Genomic DNA, 24,555 nt, shown 5'->3' with positions numbered 1-24,555 from the left:
AGGCTCCTGGCTGAGCAGGGAGCCCAATGCAGGGCTCAATGCCAAGACCCTGGGATCATGACCTGAGCCTAAGGCAGATGCTTAACCAATTGAGCCACCCAGGCAACCCTGCAAGACATATATCTTAAGATATTTCTGAAGTTGTAAGAATATGCCATTGTGAAGCATCTCATGTTATCTAAACTCTTCTCCATTATGAGCTCAGTATATTTGTCCGGAGGCTGGTCGAGATTAGGGCTGAAATCTGTGACCAGCATAAAAAGTAAAGCTTATGTGGAGATATATATTCTGGACTCATTATCATTATACTCTAACCATTAAGATAAGCCTCAAACTATAGATTGACTGATAAAACTGCTCTACTGTGGTTGCAATACTTATACCCAATGCCATTACTTCAATACAGTAATAAAGAAAACCATTCCAACATTAGTTCATTTGTCTATCCATTAAAAACCTCTGCTTTTTTGACATCATGATAGGCTATGCCTTTTTGAAACCACTTTCCTCATGAGAACATTTACTATGTCTTTATTAGCCAAGATTCAAGCTGTTCAAAGACACTGTTAGATTACAGAAATGCTAGTTATTATCCCACTGAGTTCCTTTATATCATTCTCCTTTTTCCTTTTATTGAACGAAAACACACTTCCAAGGATTGAGAATCATGCCTTCAAGGCTTTCTGGAGAGGTACTCATAGCAGAGAAGCCTGTCTCTCAAACTTCTGGTTTGGATTTACTTCTTGTAACACCTGTGTATTTACTCATGGACTGCCAACTCAACCACAATGGTTTCTGTTCCTATTGTGGTTTATGACTCTGACCAAACCCATGAAGTTACTTTTTCCTCACAGGTCAGGTTTTATTTACCTGTTTCTCTCAGACCCACTTTTTACTTTCCTACTTCTACTCAGCACTGACACCAATGCAGCAAACTCAACTAATGAGACAGAGATAAAATACTCATTGAGGATTTTACTTCCTTCAGGGCATCTGGAGGCTTCCCAGATAGATGAATATTATACCCCTTCCCCACAGTTTTGATGCTTCAGGCAGTTTTGGTAAGGAAATTCCAACGCACATTTGCAAATGTCATGCAAAAGTATCCCAGAGTCCCAAACTGGAAGATGAATGTGCCAGGATGCATTTCTTTTTTCTCCCATTTACTCTCAGGAGCAAATTGGCCCATTATTATAGCACTTAACCTACGTGAGCATAACCATTCCCACTGGGCAAAGCAAAGGAAGGGTGTTCAATGCTCAGATTTCCTTCCAAATGTTTCAACATATTTGGGCCTAATGGTGGTATTTAAGTTATGTTCTTTCTTATGCTGTAATTAAATTAACTTTAATTAGTTTCTCTTCTACCCCACCCCCATCCTCAACGCTTCATGTAATTGCTGTGCTTTGAGTTTCCATTTATTCTAAAAATCTGAGTCATCTCATAAAGGAACTACTAACATCGTTGTTAAAATAACACTGAATGACACTGTATAATGAATAAATGGCAGAGGTCAGGGAGAGAGGAGGAGGAATCATGAAGTTATTTTTGGTTTGAATTCTTTAATTTCTTATTTATTCACTGGATGTCTATTACATGTGACACAGTTCTAGGCATAGTCAGTGATACAGAATCATATGAAGAAAATATACTCATAGTTCTCCAGGAAAAAGAATATATATATATATATATATATATATATATATATATATATATATTGAAATGACAGGAAAGAATCCAGAAAAGTTTCCAAATTTCCATTCAAACTAGGTCTTGAAGGAAAAATAGTATTTCATCTGGTCTTCATCTCGTCTAGATAGGACAGTGGTGAAATATTTCAGGCAAAGGGAAAAATAGCATGAAGAAAAGTATCAAGGTGGCAAATGAAAGTGAATACTTCAGGTTGCCTAGGGAATGTGATCCATGAAGAAGAGGGTTAGTTGGTAAGACTACAAAGGCAGACTCAGAACCAGATCACAGAGTTTTCTGAATGACAGACTGAAGAATTTTGACTTAATACAGTAAGTTATGGTGTGCCACTGATGATTTTTGAACTGGAAAGTCATATGATGAGACTGTGCTTTGGGATGGTTAACCTGGCAGCAGTGTGTATAATGGATTAGAGTTGAGAAGAAATACGTGGGAAAGGGGGAGAAATCACTGTAAACTGAAGTGGAGGCACATCACACACACACACAGACACACATGCACGTGCACATGCACACACATGCCTACCTATACATATTTAATTATATACAGTCAATAGAAAAAGGAAAATAACATTTTTAAAACATTGTGATATTTTTGTACACCTTTTGACTCAAGAAATTTATACCCCGGAGTGAGCATGAGATGGGAGGATGAGTAAGCTGTTTCCTTGGCAGATCTCTCAGTTCTTCTGGGACTCTCATATTATGAGTATCTTACCATGCTGAGCATGATTCTATAATTAAAACATATGCATTTTGTTTTGGTGTAACATTGCTCCTAAACTCAAGACAATTACTTTATCTAGTGCTCAAAATAGGAGTGAGCCATTCCAATCCTAGAGCAACTCTTGGCTGCACCGGATCATTTGCAACATGATGTCAGTTTCCAAAGTGATGCGTTCCTAAAAGTTTTCAAGTGTTTGTCTTATGCACTGACTTTTATAACCTAGACTATAAAATTTGTGATTCCAGAATCTTGTGATTATTTAAATGATATATAATGGGGCCCTGAGTGAACCTGATGGTAATGGGAATAGAAAAGGAGAGATCAAAATGATTTCTATATCAGAAATATAATCTATAGTAGTTGTTCAGCTGACTGATAACTTCTAAATTTGAGGCCTGGGTAACATATAGAAATATAGAATTTGAGAGAAATAGCAGATTGTGGAGGGAGAGGTAATGAGATGAATCTTGGAAAAGTTTAATTTAAAGAGCCATCCAGATTTCTAACAGAAAGTTGTAAGTAGGTACCTGGACCTAGGTCAGTGGTTCCCAAACTTCACCACACTGGAATCACTTGAGGCATCACTTAAAATAATGATGTTTGGTTATTATCATTTAATTAGTATAGTATACAACCTTGGCATTAAGAGTTTTAGAAGATTTCTAGGTGATTCTAATGAGCACCAACTTTTGGGAACCACTGACATAGGCAGAGAAATAGGTAAAGATGAAAACTTATGATTAATGCACAGAAAGATAATGATGGAAACTATAAGAGTGTTGGTAATTGCTTAGCAGATATAGTAAGAGAATAATAGAGGGCAAAATCTTGGAGGATTCCTTTCTCCTTATTGGCTATGAGAAATTAATAAATGATGGACAGCTAGGGTTAAGGATGCAGCCTCTGGCCACAGACAGAATAAAACTACCAAAGTAATATCCAGGACCCCATCTCACCAACATTAATAATTATAATAACTTCTATGTGCCAAGCACTACACCTATTACTTTACATCATTATAATCATCCCCATCATAAGCATCATCATCATCATCAATATTATCAAACAGTCATTGATTAGTATGTGGCAACTTACACACATTATTTCATTTAATCTTCACAACAATCCTATGAGGTCCTATTTTATAAATAATGAAAATGAGGCTTAGAGAGATTGAATAACTTGCCCAAATTCTGCCTATTGGCAGAACTAGGCCTTGAATTCATCAATATCTGACTACTGAGCCTGAGATGCATTCATTATGTTCCTACCAGTCTAGGTGAGTACCTTTAGTAATAACAGAAAATAAGTTAGCATTAATTTTCCAAAGCACTTTCATATCCTTTCTCTCACTTGATTCATTCAGAGAGGGTATTACTGGCCTACTTTTACCAATGAGAAAACTGACACACACAGAGGTTGCATGATTTCCTTAAGGTCACACAATTTTATTGGTGGGGCTTGAATTAGGTTGGTGCAGATTCATAGATTTTATAAAATTTCTCACTGAAAGATTTCTGTAACACACCATCTCTCTTTCACTAGATCAAATGCCTGTCTTCTGTGTTCCCAAGGCACTCTGTGTTTTTCCTTATTAGAGTACTTACCATACTGCATCATAATTGGTTACTTACCTGTCTCTGTCACTAGACTGTGAGCTTAGTGAAGGCAAGATTCTTCTATTATTCAGTCTTGTGTCTAAAGCCTTAAAACTGTACCTAGCATCTAGTGGGTACTCAATAAATATGGGTTGAAGTGAATTTGAATTTACTGAAGCCCTTCTAGGTGATCTGTAAGAAATAGATGAGGCCAGCAGTCCCTGTCCTCTATCTAGACAAGCTTTAAAATGATGGCATTACTTACTCTATGCGTCATAATAGTCTTCAAAAAGTTGCAAGAGAGAATGGGACTATTGTTTACAGCCACAAAATTTTCTAGCTTCTGCCTCATGAAACCCGGAAGCTTCCTCTCCATTTTTAAGCCCCAGGCTAGTGTGACTGGGCAGCACAAATAGATAAAACAAAGGCTCAGTAATGAAGCCAAAGTAAGCCTTAGTTTCCCAAGTGGGAAATTGACTTCATTCTCTATCAACTACTATAGATGCAGGAAAGGAAAAGGAACATGGTGTCAAATAGGGTGTTACTATGAATTGAGCCTAAAACAGAAATGGAGGGTTTCACATTTTTGAGTTTGCCTAAATCCCTGATGTGAACTAGTTTTCTAATAATATGATTCTTTCTTCTCAAAGCAGAGGGCACATTTATAAGAAAGTGAGAAAGTGAGATAGCAAATATCCTATTCAATTTGCCTCCAGTTTGTATTGTGTGTGGGGATGCAAAATGTGGGCAACATGGCCCTGTCCTTGGGGAGAATTCCAGCTGAGATAAAGAAATTGGTTTGATATGAAACCACCTAAACAAGCCACTTAAGGATGATATGAGAATAATTGCATAAATATGCCAAATGTATACATAAATGTAGTAGTGGAGTTAAGTATCAGAAACAGCAGAGAAGGGACTAAGGAAAAAACCATGTATGTGGGCAGAATCACAAGAGAAGAAAGTAGATTGAGCTAGAGACCTGACTTGGGGCTTACTGAAGCTACAGCATGCAGAATCATCCACCCTGAATCATACTGACATCTACTTTCAGGAAGAAGTAAGGAAGAGTTTTATTATGGCCTCAACTGGGGAAACAAGTTTTAGCCTCAAGAGGAAATTAGTAAAATTAATGAAATGGTAAGCCAGGACATTAGCACTTGTGGTCTTGTGAAACAAAAAGATTTTAGAGTTCAAGTTCTGTGACTTGGTCTGCTGGCTCAGAGAAATGTCTCTGAATGCCAAATCCTATACTTTATTGCCAGAACGCCCACCAGTCTGCAGTGGGTTTGGTTTATGCTAAGCAAAGGAAGAAAATGAATTCCCGGAAATTCTGCAGGAACCATTTTAATGCTGTAATTTTACACGTTGTGATAAATTTTTTAAAATAACAGGAATTTGTAATGATGTAATGTATGGGGATTAACATAACAATAAAAAAAATTAAAAAAAAAATAAAATAAAATAACAGGAATTTGTGCCACCGTTTTTCAATTTTTGCAAAACAGGCCAATTTGGGGAATGAAAGAGCAAGAAGTCAGTCATGAAGGAACAGAAAGATTTGGAACATAGATTTTAAAGGACCCAGAGTAGGAAATCAGGCAGATGACTCATTGTGTCAGGGTTTTCATAGGAAATTATAAATTGGAACAATCTTCTGTATAATCTGAAGTATGCTGCAGAAGGTATCTGGTCCAGGCACCTAGGAACAAAGATACTTGCTGCCACACACTTAAATCAAATGTAAAAAGACTGGCAGGCAAAATGTAAATTGCCAAGGGCATCGTTCACCACCCATAAAGGGACAATTTTGGGGCTCTGATTTTCCCTTTGCTAGAGAACAAGAAACTTAATCTTCTCCATTCTATTTCAGCCACCCATTCCCTGTCACATTTTAGAACTACCTTGTTGTCATAAGAATCTGCATCCTCTTTGAAATCACTAATTCAGACATCCCACTCTCCAACACAACTTCCTGTTCTTCCAGTTCACTTGCTCACATAGTTTTGCTGAAACAGGTCTTCTATTTCATTAAGATCTCCGTTGACCTCTTCCTTTTCTCTCTTTCAGTTCCCTCCTACCTCACTTTCTCCCTACTCATAATATATCTGACAGTTCATCACTACTACTGGCCTTTTGAAAATGTGTTAATGCTCTTTTCTTTCCCTTCTTTTTTAGCACCAGTAAAATAAAACACTGGATGAAGCCTACCACTCGCATGATGTGTGACTGCAACTGAAAGGTTGATAGAGAAAATTTCAGAGCCATAAAAGTTGGGCATTGCTTATAAATTTATGACAAATTATCAACTTGGTGTTAAACACTGCAAAAGTCTTATTATGTTTCTCTAGTAAGTTTGCTCTCTTTCTGCAAGAACTAGTTTTATTTTTTTTCCTTTCTTCTAACTCACCAAACTTACCTTCTACCACTGCTTAATTGCCTTCTCTTGAGGATGATCTTATTTCATATCTCATATCAAAAATAGCCTTCAGACAGACATTACCCCATCTTACAACTCTGATTATCTTCTTCCTCTTCCCTTTAATTATAATGGAAAATAGCCCTCATGCTAACAAAGATCAGATCCTTTGCACATGCTCTGCTTCCCATCTCTTCCCACCTCACCAGAGGACCTTTATAATCAGTGTTAGAAGATACTTTATTAACTCCCATCTAAAATAAATTTTTTTCTTGCTCCCACCTTTTTTCCTGTTATCGATCTCTGTCTATTCTCAACAAAGTCAAGTTTCCCCAAAGAGCTATCTATACACTAACTCCACTTTCTCACTTCCCGTTCATTTTTCCATGGCTTCAATCCTCATCACTCCACTGAAATATCTCTTGCTTAAGTAGTCCCTATTGACTTCCATGTTAATCTAGTAGATGCTTTACTGTTACCATCTTACTTGACTTTTTGACATTGATATTTGACTGAGTTGACCACTCTGTACATTTGAAAATCCCTAGTTTTCCTTCTAACTTTGTGGCTCTTCCTTCTCAGGTTCTTCCCCGCCCCCCCGCTCCCCACGTTGTTACAACCTCTGCTTTGAGCTCCAAATTTGTACAGAATATTTATATGCTTACTTGGCATTTGATTTCTTGTAGGTGTATTGAACTCAACATGTCTAGAATTGGACTTAATCTTTTTATCCCACCAAAAGAGATCTGCCCCTTTTCCAATGTTTCTGGTCTTTGTAAATAGTACCACCTATTCCTCATTAACTTAAAAGAAAATGCAAAAGGTGTACCAAGGCCCTGAATTACCAACCACAGATAACCTCTCCAGCTACATCTCTGGTCAGCACTCTTTCCTACTCACTAAGATCCAGCCCTACCAGATTCCTTTCAGTTCTTCAAACAATAGATCTCAAGGCTTTGGTGTATACTATTCTTCTGTTTGGAATGCTTTTTTCTTAACTAACTCCTGTATATTCTTTAGGACTCACCGTACATGTTTTTTATTTACAATAGATTTTCCTGATATCTAGTTTAAATTAGATCACCTCAGAATTTACTATAAATTTATTTTCATGAGTGTTTAACATTCATATCACCTTGAGACTATTCATTCCATGAGGGCAGGGACTACTTTTTTATTCACCATATGCACAGCACCTATTACAGTGCTATTACATGGTAGGTAATTAAAAATAGTTAATGAAGGAATGAATGCATGACTGAATAATAATAAAACATTAGTGGAATTCTCAATGTTAATAAAAGGGTGTCCTTTGTTACCACAAATTTTAATATGCCCCTAAAATTTTTGTCCAACTCCAGAGGACACAATAAAAGATACAAGGGCTTTAATAATTGGAAAAGAGCTGACAAAATTCTCAGTATTGGCTCACTGCTGACCTAGAAAAACAGTGAGTTTCCAGTGAAAAATTAATAGAACCCTTAAATGGTTTAATAAGGTATCTAGTTTCACATTAAATATATAAAGTAAATATTTTTCTATCAGAAATAGCCAGTTATAAAGTAGACTATGGAAAAGATTTATTACAAATAGTAAGAAAAAATATTTAGCAATCAGGTATAAATAACATGAGGTTACAGATGTCAAAGCAAAGGTAACTTGGTCAGGTGCTCTTCTCTGAAACCAGCTGAAAACAATGAGGAAAGGGATAAATAGAGAAAAAAATTATATTCTCAATAAAATTAAAATACATGCAAATTTCAGATCATAATATATGAGTAAAGTTGTCCAATGCAGAGAAAATTTGAACTGGTTGAATGAGAAAACCAAGAGTAGAACACAAGTCTCAGCACATCTTTGGTAAAATGGAAGATTCTATAAAAAACGATGCACCTTCTTATAGTCCAAACCAATAGTTTCTTAAAAATAGTCAGTGTGTCCTTGAGCTCTGTTAAATCTGTGGAATGGCAGAGGAATAAGGGTTGAATGAGGGAATGTAGGATGGGGGAAAAGGTCATTGGTGGTCAGCTCTGCAATATAATTACACAAAAAACGTAACACACAAGCTTCCTTGCTAGCCAGTCAGTATTCTAAGGATTCTCAGCTGGGTATAGTATAACCTTCCACTCCTTAGAACAGGGTTTCTCAATCTCAACACTACTGATATTTTTGTACCACATAATTCCTTGTTGTGGGGGCTATCCTGTGCACTGCAGTATGTTTAGTAGTGTCCTTGGCCTCCACAGGTGGGATAATCAAAAACGTCTCTAGATATTAACAAATGTCACTTAAAGAACTAAACCATTTGGGTTGAAAATACTCACTGCCAGAGGACATTTATAAATGTGTGGGGGGGTTTTAGAGTGTCACAATGATTGGAGTGGGAGTGTTGCTGGCATTTAGTGAGTGCTAATATATATATTTTAACCTTTCATTCATTCTCTCTGCCCCATCCAGAAGCAGTAGAGTGACCCCTTTCCTAAAGCAAATTTCCAAGCTTGGTCAGGGCTTGAACTGAAGATAGAAAGTTTTAAGCTGGATATAAGACAGAACTTTTATTTAGATTAGATTGAGTCTTTTCAAAATCAGAGAGGGAGACAAACCTTTAAAAGACTCTTAACTATCTTTTTATACATAAAAATTATGTTTATATTAATGCCTGAAAATCACCAAAAAGTTATTATATCTGCCCAAAATGTTACTCAGGGGCAAGAAAGAAATGTCCAACAAAGCATGCTTGAAAACAGTGGTGAAAGATAAATAAAATCGATTATTATATTCACTAAGTCCAGCCCATTTGATAATTTAGTTATAAAAAGAAGAACTGAGTATACAGATTGAATGGGCCCATGGTGTTCCAAAGAAAGACTGATATAGAAATATTAACCAGGTAAATCTTTGTAAAATTACCTAACTTCAAAATCAAACAAAGAATTTTATTGACATTCATGCAAAACAATCACTTATAAATGGAAATAAGAGCTTATAAATGGAAATAAGGTCTCAAGCTTCCTGCTAAAGTATAGTAGAATAATATTTTATTTTATTTATTTTTATATTTTTATTAACATATAATGTATAATTTTTTCAGAGGTACAGGTCTGTGATTCATCAGTCTTACACAATTCACAGCACTCACCATAGCACATACCCTCCCCAATGTCCATCACTCAGCTACCCCATCCCTCCCACCCTCCTCCACTCCAGCAACCCTCAGTTTGTTTCCTGTGATTAAGCAAAACACAAATGGAAGAAAAACTTCCAAACTCATTTTATGAGGCCAGCATTAACTTGATCCCAAAACCAAAGACCCCATCAAAAAGGAGAACTACAGAACAATATCCCTGATGAACATGGATGCAAAAATTCTCACCAAAATACTAGCCAATAGGATCCAACAGTACATTAAAAGGATTATTCACCACGACCAAGTGGGATTTATCCCTGGGCTGCAAGGTTGGTTCAACATCTGCAAATCAATCAATATGATACAATACATTAATAAAAGAAAGAACAAGAACCATATGATCCTCTCAATAGATGCAGAAAAAGCATTTGACAAAGTACAGCATCCTTTCTTGATCAAAACTCTTCACAGTGTAGAGATAGAGGGTACATACTTCAATATCATAAAAGCCATCTGTGAAAAACCCACAGCAAATATCATTTTCAATGGGGAAAAACTGAGAGCTTTTCCCCTAAGGTGAGGAACACGGCAGGGATGTCCACTATCAACACTGCTATTCAACATAGTACTAGAAGTCCTAGCCTCAGCAATCAGACAACAAAAAGAAATAAAAGGCATCCGAATTGGCAAAGAAGTGAAACTCACTTTTTGCAGATGATATGATACTTTGTGTGGAAAACCCAAAAGACTCCACCCCAAAACTCCTAGAACTCATACAGGAATTCAGTGAAGTGGCAGGATATAAAATCAATGCACAGAAATCAATGGCATTTCTATACATCAACAACAAGACAGAAGAAAGAGAAATTAAGGAGTCAATCCCATTTACAATCGCACCCAAAACCATAAGATACCTAGGAATAAATCTAACCAAAGAGGCAAAGAATCTGTACTCAGAAAACTATAGAATGCTCATGAAAGAAGTTGAGGAACACACAAAGAAATGGAAAAACGTTCCATGCTCATGGATTGGAAGAGCAAATATTGTGAAAATGTCTATGCTACCTAGAGCAATCTACACATTTAATGCAATCCTTATCAAAATACCATCAATTTTTTTCAAAGAAATGGAACAAATAATCCTAAAATTCGTATGGAACCAGAAAAGACTCCGAATAGCCAGAGGAATATCGAAAAAGAAAAGCAAAGCTGGTGGCATCACAATTCTGGACTTCAAGCTCTATTACAAAGCCGTAATCATCAAGACAGTATGGTACTGGCACAAAAACAGACACCTAGATAAATGGAACAGAATAGAGAGCTGAGAAATGGACCCTCAACTCTATGGTCAACTAATCTTCGACAAAGCAGGAAAGAATATCCAATAGAAAAAAGACAGTCTCTTCAACAAATGGTGTTGGGAAAATTGGACAGCCACATGCAGAAGAATGAAACTGGACCATTTCCTTACACCACACACAAAAATAGACTCAAAATGGATGAAAGACCTAAATGTGAGACAGGAATCCATCAAAATCCTTGAGGAGAACACAGGCAGCAACCTCTTTGACCTCAGCCACAGCAACTTCTTCCTGGACACATCACCAAAGGCAAGGGAAACAAGGGCAAAAACGAACTACTGGGACTTCATCAAGGTGAAAAGCTTTTGCACAGCAAAGGAAACAGTCAACAAAACCAAAACACAACCAACAGAATGGGAGAAGATATTTGCAAAAGACGTATTAGATAAAGGGCTAGTATCCAAAATCTATAAAGAACTTATCAAACTCAACACCCAAAGAACAAATGATCCAATCAAGAAATGGGCAGAAGACATGAACATTTTTCCAAAGAAGACATCCAAATGGCCAACAGACACATGAAAAAGTGCTCCACATCACTCGGCATCAGGGAAATACAAGTCAAAACCTCAATGAGATACCACCTCACACCAGTCAGAATGGCTAAAATTAACAAGTCAGGAAATGAGAGATGTTGGTGAGGATGTGGAAAAAGGGGAACCTTCCTATACTGTTGGTGGGAATACAAGCTGGTGCAGCCACTCTGGAAAACAGTATAGAGGTTCCTCAAAAAGTTGAAAATAGAGCTACCCTATGACCCAGCAATTGCACTACTGTGTATTTACCCCAAAGATACAAATGTAGTGATCCAAAGGGGCACATGCACCCCAATGTTTATAGAAGCAATGTCCACAATAGCCAAACTATGGAAAAAGCCTAGATGTGCATCAACAGATGAATGGATAAAGAAGATTTGGTATATATATACAATGGAATATTATGCAGCCATCAAAAAATTAAAATCTTGCCATTTGCAACAATGTGGATGGAACTAGAGGGTATTATGCTAAGCAAAATAAGTCAATCAGAGAAAGACACGTATCATATGATCCCACTGATATAAGGAATTTGAGAAACAAGACCAAGGATCATAGGGGAAGGGAGGGAAAAATGAAACAAGACAAAACCGGAGAGGGAGACAAACCATAAGAGACTCTTAATCTTAGAATAATATTTTAAAAAGTCTTCAGGGAAAGATAATGTGACTCAAGAATGTTATGCCCATGCAAGCTATCTTTCAAACATAAAGGTAACTGCAAACAATTCCTAACATATAAGAACACAGGAAATAGAGTAGACATGAGCAATTCTGAAAAATACTTGAAATCAAAATCAAAGCAAACTAGAAAAGCATGGGAAAAAACAATGTAAAAGGAGATAGTGAGCATTAAGTCTGCTAAATATAGAACTAGTGTTAAACAATGATCGGAATTATAGAACACACAAAGGTATATGCTTATATACATATAGAAAAGTCAGAAAAAAAAAAAAAGAAAGAAAAGAAAAAAGAAAAAGAAAAAGAAAAAACAAAACCCAGAAACTTAACAGTGACAGATGATAAGAGGAAGCAAGTACTGCTAGTTGCCTATTAATATCCATTCTCCATTTCTTTCTTACTAGCAAAACTCCACTTTTTAAAATTTTATTTAAATTCAATTAGTTAACATATAGTGTATTATTAGTTTCAGAGGTAGAAGTCAGTGATTCATCAGTCTTATATAATACCCATAAGTAAAAATTTCTAGATGATGCTTCTAGGAAAGCTTCAGGGGACAGATTTAGTTGGTTAACACTCCCTTTACTCCTTGATCCTGCCTGTAACATGAACTTGAGGTTGGAGGTTTAATACCATGAGTTGACAAGCATGAAGGCAAATGTTACATGTTATAGGAAGTAGGGTAAAAAAATATATAAAGGAAGCCTGGGTCCCTGATGGCTTTTCTGAGCCATACTAGCTCCATATTGCCTACTACTGGAGTTCTTACTGCACAGAATGAATAAGCCCCTGTGTATTTAAGCCACTATTAGTAGGATGTTCCATTATTTGTAGACAAATGCATTCTAAAATCATACTGGAAGTCTAAAGATATGGCATTATGAAGAAGATATACTTCTCATTGCACATATTTCTGTATTGTTAATGTGCTTTGCCATGTGAATATCTAACTTTGCTTAAGTTATTTTTAATCTACAAAAAAGTAATCAAAAATGCTTAGTAATAAACAAAAATTCAGAATATATATAACATGAGTGACCTTACTGAAGTACATACAGGAATATATTCACACATGATAAAGTGACTTAAAAAGAAATTAATTATCCCACAACAAAACTTGAAACATACTTTTCCTTGAAATTTACAAAAAGTTCTCAAAATTCAGCTGGAAAAATAAACATAAAAATAGTCAATAAAATTTTACAAAGGACAGATAATGAATAAGTTGTTAAATTACCTGGCATTAATGTATATTCTAAAACTCTAATCATTAGAACAATATGATAAAAATACAAGAATAGACATATATATCTATATGCCATTATAAATGTCTCAGAAAAAGATCTTAATCTAGAGAAGAATGGAGTATATGGCAAAACACCATCTCAAATCAATGAGGAAAGAAGGAATTCTTCAATGGTGATGCTGGAACAGTTGGTTGGCAATTTGGAAAATTTTTAAAAAATAGATCTCTTAGTTTGTACTATCCATCAAGAATAATTACAGATGGACTCAAAATATTAATTACAGACTGCTACTTCTAGAAAAATGGTTCACTAATTTCAATGATCAAATAAAGCAAGAGTTTTTGAAAATTCATGGCTCTACTCTCAAAGAAAGAGAAAGGAATGGGTGACAGAAACAAGGAGAAGTATGCAGTAGACTCACAAGCTGACTATCCAAAATCTTTGAGAATAAGAAAAATTTAAGCAATCCAATAGAGTGCATGAAGGGGAAAAGAGCAAATAAAAAAAGCATGGTAAATAGAAAAGCTAAAATAAGATGGCAAATATAAATTCAAATATATCAGTAATCACAATAAATTTAAATTCACTAAACAATCAGGTTGAAAGATAGATACTCATAAAAAGGAATTATTTAAAGCCAGCTATATGCTATTTACAAGAGACCTGCCTAAAACCTTTAGCAATATAATGACTAAATGTCAAGGATAGATAAAAATAGATGATTCACAAAATCAAAGCTGGGTCACCTATGTGCATATCAGAAAAGTTAACTTTAAAGTAAACAGCATTGGAGGAGCTTGGGAAGATGATTGAGTAGGAGGACCCTGTGCTCACTCCAACCACATTTACAACAAGATATCATCTACATCCAAATCAATAAACTGGAGAGTGATCCAAAGACTAGCAGAACAAACTCCACAACTAAATATAGAGAAGAAGTTGCATCCAAAAGGTTAGGAAGGTCAGAAAGGTGGAGGGAGGTTGCCCACAGGAGGAAGGGTGCTGCATGCACAGAAGCAAGAGAAATGGGCCCTCATACCAGGGAGTTCACACAGGTAACACTTATCCCCACAAAGTTTGGCTTTAAAAACCAGAGTGGCCGAATTCCATGAGTTTGTAAAACCAGTGATACTTGGAGCCTAGAGCTTTACAAATCAGTTGACTCAACACTGGGTGAGCCTGAAGGACGAGTGATAGCTGGTTCGCCACCCTTAAAGACACAGCAGCCTGCACACAGAGGCAACATAAAAAAGGCAGTTTACACAACACTGGGAGCAAACAGGAAACAGATCTGTTCATACTGATTTCAGAGCATGTTGAGGCACTTCTTTGAAAATGAGGGAGCTGGCAGTTGCCATTTTCCTCCCCAACTCCCCAGCATAAACACAGAGCCACCTGCAGGAGGCAGCCCTGAACAGGCACTTGCTACCTAAACTGCTAGCAGTGCACCAGGCCAAAAGTTCTCCTGAAGACTCACCACTCCAAGCCTGCTAGGCTCAGCCCTGGGATCAGGACAAATTCTGTTAAAGCCTTGAACATATCCCACCCAGCCACCACCACATATCAGGCCTTGTGCCCCCAGCCACCTCTGTGCACAGCCCCCAGCTACTGCAGCACTTTGGGGGATCTGGTATAGGACTAGAGGCCCAGCACAAATTGTGCTAACACTGCTGCCCCACTCCCAAGTTCCCTGGTGGACATGCCAACTCATAGCTGGCCTACCTGGGTCCCACTAACACCACAGAGAGCAAGCACAGCCTACAATAGACAGACAGTCAGTGAAGATGACTGCACTGAAAGGAAAAGTGACTCAGATACAATAGCAGGGCCTAAGCAACACACATAAGATACTCTCCTGAAGTGCTAGGTTCTGGTGAACATGGAATGTTGCACATCAGGGCACTCCAGGACCTCTTCTTCATGAAGTCACTACTTTCAAGAGCAGAAGAAATAGCTGAATTTCTAAGCACACAGAAACAGACACAGAGAGGCAGACAAAATGAGGAGAAAAAAGTTTATCCCAAATGGCAGAGCAGGACAGGGCCACAGCCAGAGATTGAAGCAAAATGGATATAAGTAACATACGTGATAGAGAATTTAAAGCAGTGATTATAAGGGTACTCACTAGACTTGACAAAAGTGTGGAAGACTTGAGACCCTTAACACAGAGATAAAAAATAACATAGCAGAGATTAAGAGCTCAATAAACAAACCGAGAAAAAGCTAGATGGGATGAATAGCAAGCTAGAAGAAGCAGAGGAACAAATTAGTGGCCTAGAAGACAGAGTAATGGAAAGTAATCAAGCTGAGCAAAGAGAGAAAAAATAATTTCACAGAATAAGATTAGATTTAGGGAACTCAGTGACTCCATCAAATGTAATAACATTCATATTATAGGAGTCCCAGAAGAAGAAGAGACAGAAAGGGGCAGGATATTTACTTGAAGAAATAATAGCTGAAAATGCCCCTAATCTGGGTAAGGAAACAAATATCCAGATCCAGGAGGCACAGAGAACTCCCATCAAAATCAACAAAAGTAGACCAACACCAAGATGTATTGTAATTAAATTTGCAAAATATAATGATAAAAAAAAATCTTAAAAGCAGCAAGACAAAAGAAGTCTGTAACTTCCAAGAGAAAACCCATAAGTCTAGCAGGAGATTTTTCAACAGAAAGTTGGGAAGCCAGACAGGAGTGGCAGTGCTGAATGGGAAAAATCTGCAGCCAAGAATACTCTATCCAACAGGGCTGTCAAACAAAAAACTAAAGGAGTTCATGAACACTAAATCAGCCCTGCAAGAAATGTTAAAGGGGACACTTTGAGTTGAAAGGAGAGACCAAAAGTGACAGTATAAAGGTAGGAACCACAAAAGCAGGAAAAATAAAAATTCTGTAAAAAATCAATCAAGGAACTCACAACATAAAAGGATGTGAAATATGACAATGTATACCTAAAATGTGGGGAGGAGAGGAGTAAAGAATGAGTTCAAACAAAAATGACCATTAACTTAATATAGAATGCTATATGCAGAAGAGGTTATATACAAACCTAATGGTAACCATATATCAAAAATCACTAATAAATATACAAAAAATAAAGAGAAAGAAATCCAAAATATCACTAAAGAAAAGCAGCAAACCATGAAAGAGAGAAATACAAGAAATGATCAGAGAAAATCTTCAGAACAACCACCAAACAAACAATAAAATGACAATGAATACATATCTATCAATAATTACTTTGAATGTAAAAGACTAAATGCTTCAATCTAAAAATATGGGGTAACAGAATGGATAAAAAAACAAAACCCATCTATATGCTGCCTACAAGAGACTCATTTTAGACCTAAAGACACCTGCAGATTGAAAGTGAGGGGATGGAGAAACATCTATCATGCAAATAGATGTCAAAAGAAAGCTGGAGTAGCAATATTTATATCAGACAAAACAGACTTTATTTTTTTAAAAGATTTTTTTATTTACTTGTCAGAGAGAGCAACAAGAGCGAGAAAGAGCAAGTGGCAGGCAGAGGGAGAAGCAGGCTCCCCGTTGAGCAAGGAGCCTGATGCGGGACTCAATCCCAGAACCCTGGGATCATGACCTGTCCAAAACCTTTGGGAAGCAGCAAGAACGGTTCTAAAAGGAAAAGTTACAGCAATACAGCCCTACCTTAAGAAGCAAGAAAACCTTCAAATAAACAACTTAACCTTACACCTAAAGGCACTAGAAAAAGAACAAGAAACAAAACCTAAAACCATCAGAAGGAAGGAAATAATAAAGATTAGAGCAGAAATAAACAATATAGAAACTAAAAAAACAATAGAACAGATCAATGAAACCAGGAGCCAGTTCTTTGAAAAAAGAAATCAATAAAATTGATAAACTTTTAGCCAGATTTATCAAGAAAAAAGACAAAGGACTTGAATAAATAAAGTCACAAATGAGAGAGCAGAAATAATAACCAACACCACAGAAATAAAAAGGATAAGAGAATATTATGAAAAAACTATATGCCAAAAAATTAGACAACCTAGAATAAATGGACAAATCCTAGAAACATAAATACTACCAAAAGTGAAAGAGGAAGAAATAGAAAATTTGAACAGACTGATAACCAGCAAAGAAATTGAATCAGTAATCAAAAAACTCCCAAGAAATAAAAGCCCAGGACAAGATGGCTTCACTGGTGAGTTCTACCAAACATTTAAAGAAGAGTTAATACCTATTCTTCTTAAACTATTCCAAAAAATAGAAAAAGAAGGAAAACTTCCAAATTCATTCTTTGAGGCTAGCATTATTCTGATACTAAAACCAGATAAAGACACCACTAAAAGAGAGAGCTACAGGCCAATATCCCAGATGAACATACATGCAAAAGTCCTCAACAAAATACTATCAGACCTAATTCAACAATATATTAAAAAATCAGTCACCAAGATCAAGTGGGATTTGTTCCTGGGCTGCAAGGGTGGTTCAATATTTGCAAATCAATCAATGTGGTACATAACATCAATAAGAAAAAGGATAAGAACCATATGATCATTTCAATAGATGCAGAAAAAGCATTTGACAAAGTACAACATCCATTCATGATAAAAACCCTCAACAAAGTAGGTTTAGAGGGAACATATCTCAACATAATAAAAGCCATATATGAAAAACCTGCAGCCAATATCATACTCAGTGGGAGGGAAAAATGAGAGCTTTTCTTCTAAGGTCAGGAACAAGACAAAGATGTCCACTCTCACCAATTCTGTTCAACATAGTACTAGAAATCCTAGCCACAGCAATCAGACAAGAAGAAGAAATAGAAGGCATCCAAATTGGTAAGGAAGAAGTCAAACTTTCACTATTTGCAGATGACGTTACTCTATATAAAAAACCCTAAAAACTCCACCAAAAAAACCTCTAGAACTGATAAATGAATTCAATAAAGTCACAGTATACAAAATCAATGTACACAAATTTGTTGCATCATGATGTGATGAGCACTGGATGTTATACACAACTGATAAATTATTGAACACTAAATCTGAAACTAAATATATACTATATGTTGGCTAATTGAATTTAAATAATAAAGAAAAGAAATTTGTCGCATCACTATACACCAATAATGAAGCAGCAAAAGAGAAATTAAGAAAAAATCCCATTTACAATTGCACCCAAAATAATAAGATACCTAGGAATAAACCTAACCAAAGAGGTAGAAGACCTGTACTCTGAAAATTATAAAACACTGATGAAAGAAATTGAAGATGACCCCAAGAAAAGGAATGACATTCCATGCTCATGGATTGGAAGAAAAACACTGTTAAAATGTCTATACTACCCAAAACAATCTATACACTTAGTGCAATCCCTATCAAAATACCAACAACATTTTTCACAGAACTAGAACAAACAATCCTAACATTTATATGGAGCCACAAAGACTCCAAATAGCCAAAGCAATCTTGAAAAGGAAAAGCAAAGTTGTAGGCATCACAATTCCAGACTTTAAGTTATACTACAAAGCTATAGTAATCAAAACAGCATGGTACTGGCACCAAAATAGACACGTAGATCAATGGGATAGCATAGAAAACCCATAAATAAACACACAATTATATGGTCAATTAAACTTTGACAAAGCAGGAAAGAATATCCGATGGCAAAAAGACAGTCTCTTCAACAAATGGTGTTGGGAAAACTGGACAGCAACATGCAAAAGAAAGAAACGGGACCACTTTCTTACACCACACACAAAAATAAACTCAAAATGGATTTAAGACCTAAGTATGAAACCTGAAACCATAAAAATCCTAGAAGAGAGGACAGGCAATAATTTCTCTGACATTGGCCATAGCAGCATCTTTCTAGATATGTTTCCTGAGGCAAGGGAAACAAAAGCAAAAATAAACTATTGGGACTACATCAAAATAAAAATCTTCTCCACAGAGAAGGAAACAATCAACAAAATTAATAAGCAACCTATGGAATGGGAGAAGATATTTGTAAATGAGACATCTGATAAAGGGCTAGTATCCAAACTATATAAAGAACTTATAAAACTCAACACCCAAATACAAATAATCCAGTTAAAAATGGGCAGAAGATGTGAACAAACATTTCTCCAAAGAAGACATCCAGATGGTCAACAGACACATGAAAAGATGTTCATCATATTTACCACCAGGGAAATGCAAATCAAAACTACAGTGAGATATCATCTCACACCTGTCAGAATGACTAAAATCAAAAACACAAGAAACAAGTGTTGGCAAAGATGTGGAGAAAAAGGAACACTTGTGCACTCTTGGCAGGCTTGCAAACTGGTGCAGCCACTCTGGAAAACAGTATGGAGTTTCCTCAAAAAGTTAAAAAAAAAAAAAACTACCTTAGATCCAGCAATCACACTACTGATTTACCCAAAGAATACAGAAACACTAATTCAAAGGGATACATGCACCCCTACATTTATAGCAGCATTATTTACAGTAGCCAAGATATGAAAGCAGCCCAAGTTTCCATCAACTGGTGAATGGACAAAGAAGAAGTGATACATATATACACAATGGAATATTATTCAACCATAAAAAGAATGATATCTTGCCATTTGTAATGACATGGAAGGAGCTAGGGAGTACAATGCTAGGTGAAATAAGTCAGTCAGAGAGACAAATACTGTATGATTTCACTCACGTGGAATTTAAGAAACAAAAAATGAGCAAAGTGAGAAAGAGAGAGAGAGAGGCAAACCAAGAAACAGACTCTTAACTCTAGAGAACAAACTAATGGCTACCAGAGGGTAAGGGAGTGGGGAGTTGGGTTAAATAGGTGATGGGGATTAAGGAGTGCACTTGTTGTGATGAGCACTGGATGATGCATGGAATTGTTGAATCACTAGACTGTACACCTGAAACTAATATAACACTGTATGTTAACTGGAATTAAAATGAAAACTTACAAAATAGTAAACAGCATTATAAGGTACAAAAAGGATTAGTTATATAATAATAAAATGAGCAATTCACTAGAAGATATAGTAATCATTAAATTTCATGAACCTAAAAACATAGTCTTAAATAAATATGAGGAAAAAAAATTGATGGAATTAGAAAGAAAAATTGACCAATCCACAATTATAATGGGAAATTTTAATATTCCTCTATCAATAACTGATAGATCAAGGAGACAAAAATAGTAAGGCTACAAAAAATTGAACTACACAATTAACAAGAATTTGGTCTAACTAACATATATATATACGTATATATATATATATATATACGTATATATATATATATATAAAATACCTCACACAACGCAATCAGAAAATATAGTCTTTTCAAGTTTATTGGGTAATATATAAACAGTGAACATGACTAGATTGAACCTCATCTCTATAAATACCAAAAGACAAAACAAAACAAAAAAATCCAAACAAAAAAGCAGATGTCATACAGAACAGTTTGTATGACCACACTGCAATACCCATAGAAAGCAATAAAAAAAGAGAGAGAGGGCCTACTCACATCTATGATTTGAATACATATATATATAGAGAGATTCATGAATTCATATATGTGTGTATATATATATATATATATATATATATATATATATAGTTCAAAGAAAAAATTATAATGGAAATTTGAAAAAAATTTAAAATTGAAAAACAATGAAAGCACTGTGAATCATAACTCAGGGGATGCAGATACAGCAGTACATAAATAATAAATTTATAGCCTGATAAGTAGGCCTTAGAAAATATTAAGAATTTAAAATTTCAAGAGGTTAGAAAATGAAGAGTAAACCTAAGGAAATTAGAAAAACTAAAATCAGAATACAGAGGAAATTAATGAGATAGAAAATAATACAGAGCATCAACAAACCAAAGGCTGGTCTTTTGGAAAGACTAGTAAAATATGGAAACCACATAGTGAATATGTTTTAAAAAAAGAAAGAAAAAACATGTTAAAAATATAAGAAATGAAAGGCAGGGATATAATTAGAGATACAGTGGAGACTAAAAATTCATATGGAAATATCATGACCAACTTTACGCCAATAAATTAGAAAGCATAAAAAATGAGTTTTCTAAGAAATAATTACTAAAACGGACTTAAGAAATAACAGAAAAAACCTGAATATATCTATATAACCAATAAAGAAACTGAAAAAACATTTTAGAATCTACATACAAAATCAGCAGGCCAGAGACTTTTGCAGACGAATTCTACCTGAATTTCACAGAACAAGTATTTTCTTTCTTATGCCCCTGGAGAACAGATGCGTTCTATCATATACAAATTGTTCTAGAGCAATGGTTCTCAAACCTGGCTTCACATTATAGTCACCTGGGGAGCATTTTAAAATATTGATGCCTGGATCCACCTCCAGAGATTCTGATTTATTTGGTATCGGCCAAAAAACACTGAACATTATTTTATACACAAACAAAAACCAAAAAACAAAAACTCCCCAAGTAATCCAAATGTGCACCTGGGAATCACTGAACTAGTGAATAAGATAATAAATAGGTAAAGCTAGCCAAGTCATTTTTTGAGGCAAATACAAACTTGATACAAAATCCCAACTTGGACAACACAAGAATAAAATCATAGATCAATCTCATGTATATATAGATGTAAAAATTCTAAAGAAAATTGTATAAAACTGGGCGCCTGGGTGGCTCAGTTGGTTAAGCGACTGCCTTCGGCTCAGGTCATGATCCTGGAGTCCCGGGATCGAGTCCCGCATCGGGCTCCCTGCTCGGCAGGGAGTCTGCTTCTCCCTCTGACCCTCCCTGCTCTCATGCTCTCTCTCTCTCATTCTCTCTCTCAAATAAATAAATAAAATCTTTAAAAAAAAAAAAGAAAATAGTATAAAACTAAATCAGATATGCATTAAAAAACACATGATGGTGCCCCTGGGTGGGTCAGTGGGTTAAGCATCTGACTCTTGATTTCAGCTCAGGTCATGACCTCAGGGTCGTGAGAATGAGGAGCCCCATGATGGGCTCTGAGCTCAGTGGGGAGTGTGCTTGAGATTCTCTCTCTCCCTCTCCCCTTACCCCTCCCCACCCCATGGGCGCTCTCTCTCTCTAAAATAAATTAAATCTTAAAAAAAAAAAAAAAAACATGATGACAATGTGTGGCTTAACCTAAGAGTGCAAAGATCTTTTAAACTGATAAGAACAGATGCTACAGAGGATCATAGGGGAAGAGAGGAAAAAAATGAAACAAGATGAAACCAGAAAGGGAGACACTGTAAGAGACTCTTAATCTCAGAACACAAACTGAGGGTTGCTGGAGTGGAGGGGATGGGAGGGATGGGGTGGCTGGGTGATGGACACTGGGGAGGGTATGTGTTGTGGGGAGCGCTGTGTATTGTGTAAGACTGATGAATCACAGACCTGTACCCCTGAAACAAATAATACATTATATATTAATTTAAAAAAAAGTAAAAAAAAAAGAACAGATGCTACACTTGATCTTAGCCAAAAGGCCAAGAAGTGATGCAAAGATCTTTTAACATTAAAATATTTATCACTAAAAATCATAATTTTAACATATTAAGGGGGAAAATCTTATCATAATGTGGATACAGATTTTTTTTTTAGAAAATCCAAAGTTCATTCAAGAGTGAAATAACTTTTGGCAAACTACAAATATATGGGATCTTCCTTAACCTGATAAGAGCTATCAAACCCCAAATAAACAGTAGACACGTTACTTACTGGGAAAATTTTCAAAATGCAGTATTCCTTTTAAAGTTGAGAAAGTAACAAGAATGACATATTGTTGCTTTTATTAAGCATATACTAGAGATCCTAGCTGGTGCAAAGAGACAAGGGGAAAAAAAGTGCACAATTGAATATGAAGAACCACAACTATGATCATTCACAAGTGACAATGCTGTAAGGGATGACTGATATAGAGAGTTGTACCATGCTTGTTGATAGGGAGAAAATATTTTAAAGGTCACAGTTGTTTCCAAGTTAATAAATTCAAGGGAATTCCAATTTAAGTTCTAAAAGGGGATTTCACAGAAATGGACAGACTGACTCTGAAATTCATTTGGAGACATCAAAGACCTAAAAAGAATCAAGAAACTGTCAAAGAATGATAAAAAAAAAAAAAGGGAGCATTTTCCCTACCAGGTATCAATATTCATCATCATAATAATACAAGCCATAAAGGCAATAGTTGATAAATATGCTACATTAAAATTAAAAACTTGTGTATATCATAAAATGCCATAAACTTAAAGACAAGTCACAGATTTGGGACAGATGTTTACTACATATATAACACTCAAAGGATTTGGGTCAAGAATAAATAATCCCAACAATCCATAACTCAAAAAAAGCCAACAATGCAATAAAAAGTGAACAAGTGATAATGAATAGGCAATTCACAAAGAGAATGCCAAATTTATACAATTATATGTAATAAAGTATTAAAAATATGTAAACTAGAAATATAGGGCATCTATCTGGGTAAATCCTGAAAGTATAATATTGAACAACAAAAATCAGGTGGAAAAGGATCCTATTTTGGTAAAAATTGTAAAGTCCACAAAACAATACTTCACAATGTGCATGGTTGTAAACATATGTAGAAAATATAGAAAATGCAGGTAAATTACATATGCAAATTTTAGCAGAGGCAGGGAAGGGAAAGGGATGAAGGTCAGTCTTTAGCTATAGATGTAACTGTATTTATGAAAAACCTTAAGTAAATATGGCAAAATGTTAGTGTCTGTTAAATCTGTGTGTTTGATTAATGGGTGCTTGTTATATTGAATTTATGCACTTTTCTTATGTTTGAAATATATCATGATTTAAATTACATTAAAGGGCTACCTAGTTGGCTCAGTCAGTTGAGTATCTGACTCGTGGTTTTGGCTCAGGTCATGATCTCAGGGTCATGGGATCGAACCCCTCATCGGGCTCCAAGCTCACCGGGGAGCCTGCTTGAGATTTTCTTTTTCCCTCTCCTTCTGCCCCCACCCCCCCCAGCTCTCCCTCTCCAATAAATAAATAAATCTAAATAGATAAATAAATTACATTTAAAAATGTTTAAACCTTAAATGATTGTAAGAAAATATTTATCTGCTCATGGGAGAAGGGAAGGCCTTTTAGATATGAAAGAGAAATCATA

General features: G+C 35.8%; 1 pseudogene; it reads right to left on the bottom strand.

Moving 5' to 3' along the window:
- Positions 1–22,748: 22,748 nt before the first annotated feature.
- Positions 22,749–22,909, bottom strand: LOC116623936 (annotated as a pseudogene).
- Between the last annotated feature and the right edge of the window lie 1,646 nt (positions 22,910–24,555).

Source organism: Phoca vitulina, unplaced genomic scaffold (assembly GCF_004348235.1).
Source record: "Phoca vitulina isolate PV1807 unplaced genomic scaffold, GSC_HSeal_1.0 scaffold62, whole genome shotgun sequence".
Lineage (NCBI taxonomy): Eukaryota > Metazoa > Chordata > Mammalia > Carnivora > Phocidae > Phoca > Phoca vitulina.
This window is presented reverse-complemented; position numbering and strand designations above follow the sequence as displayed.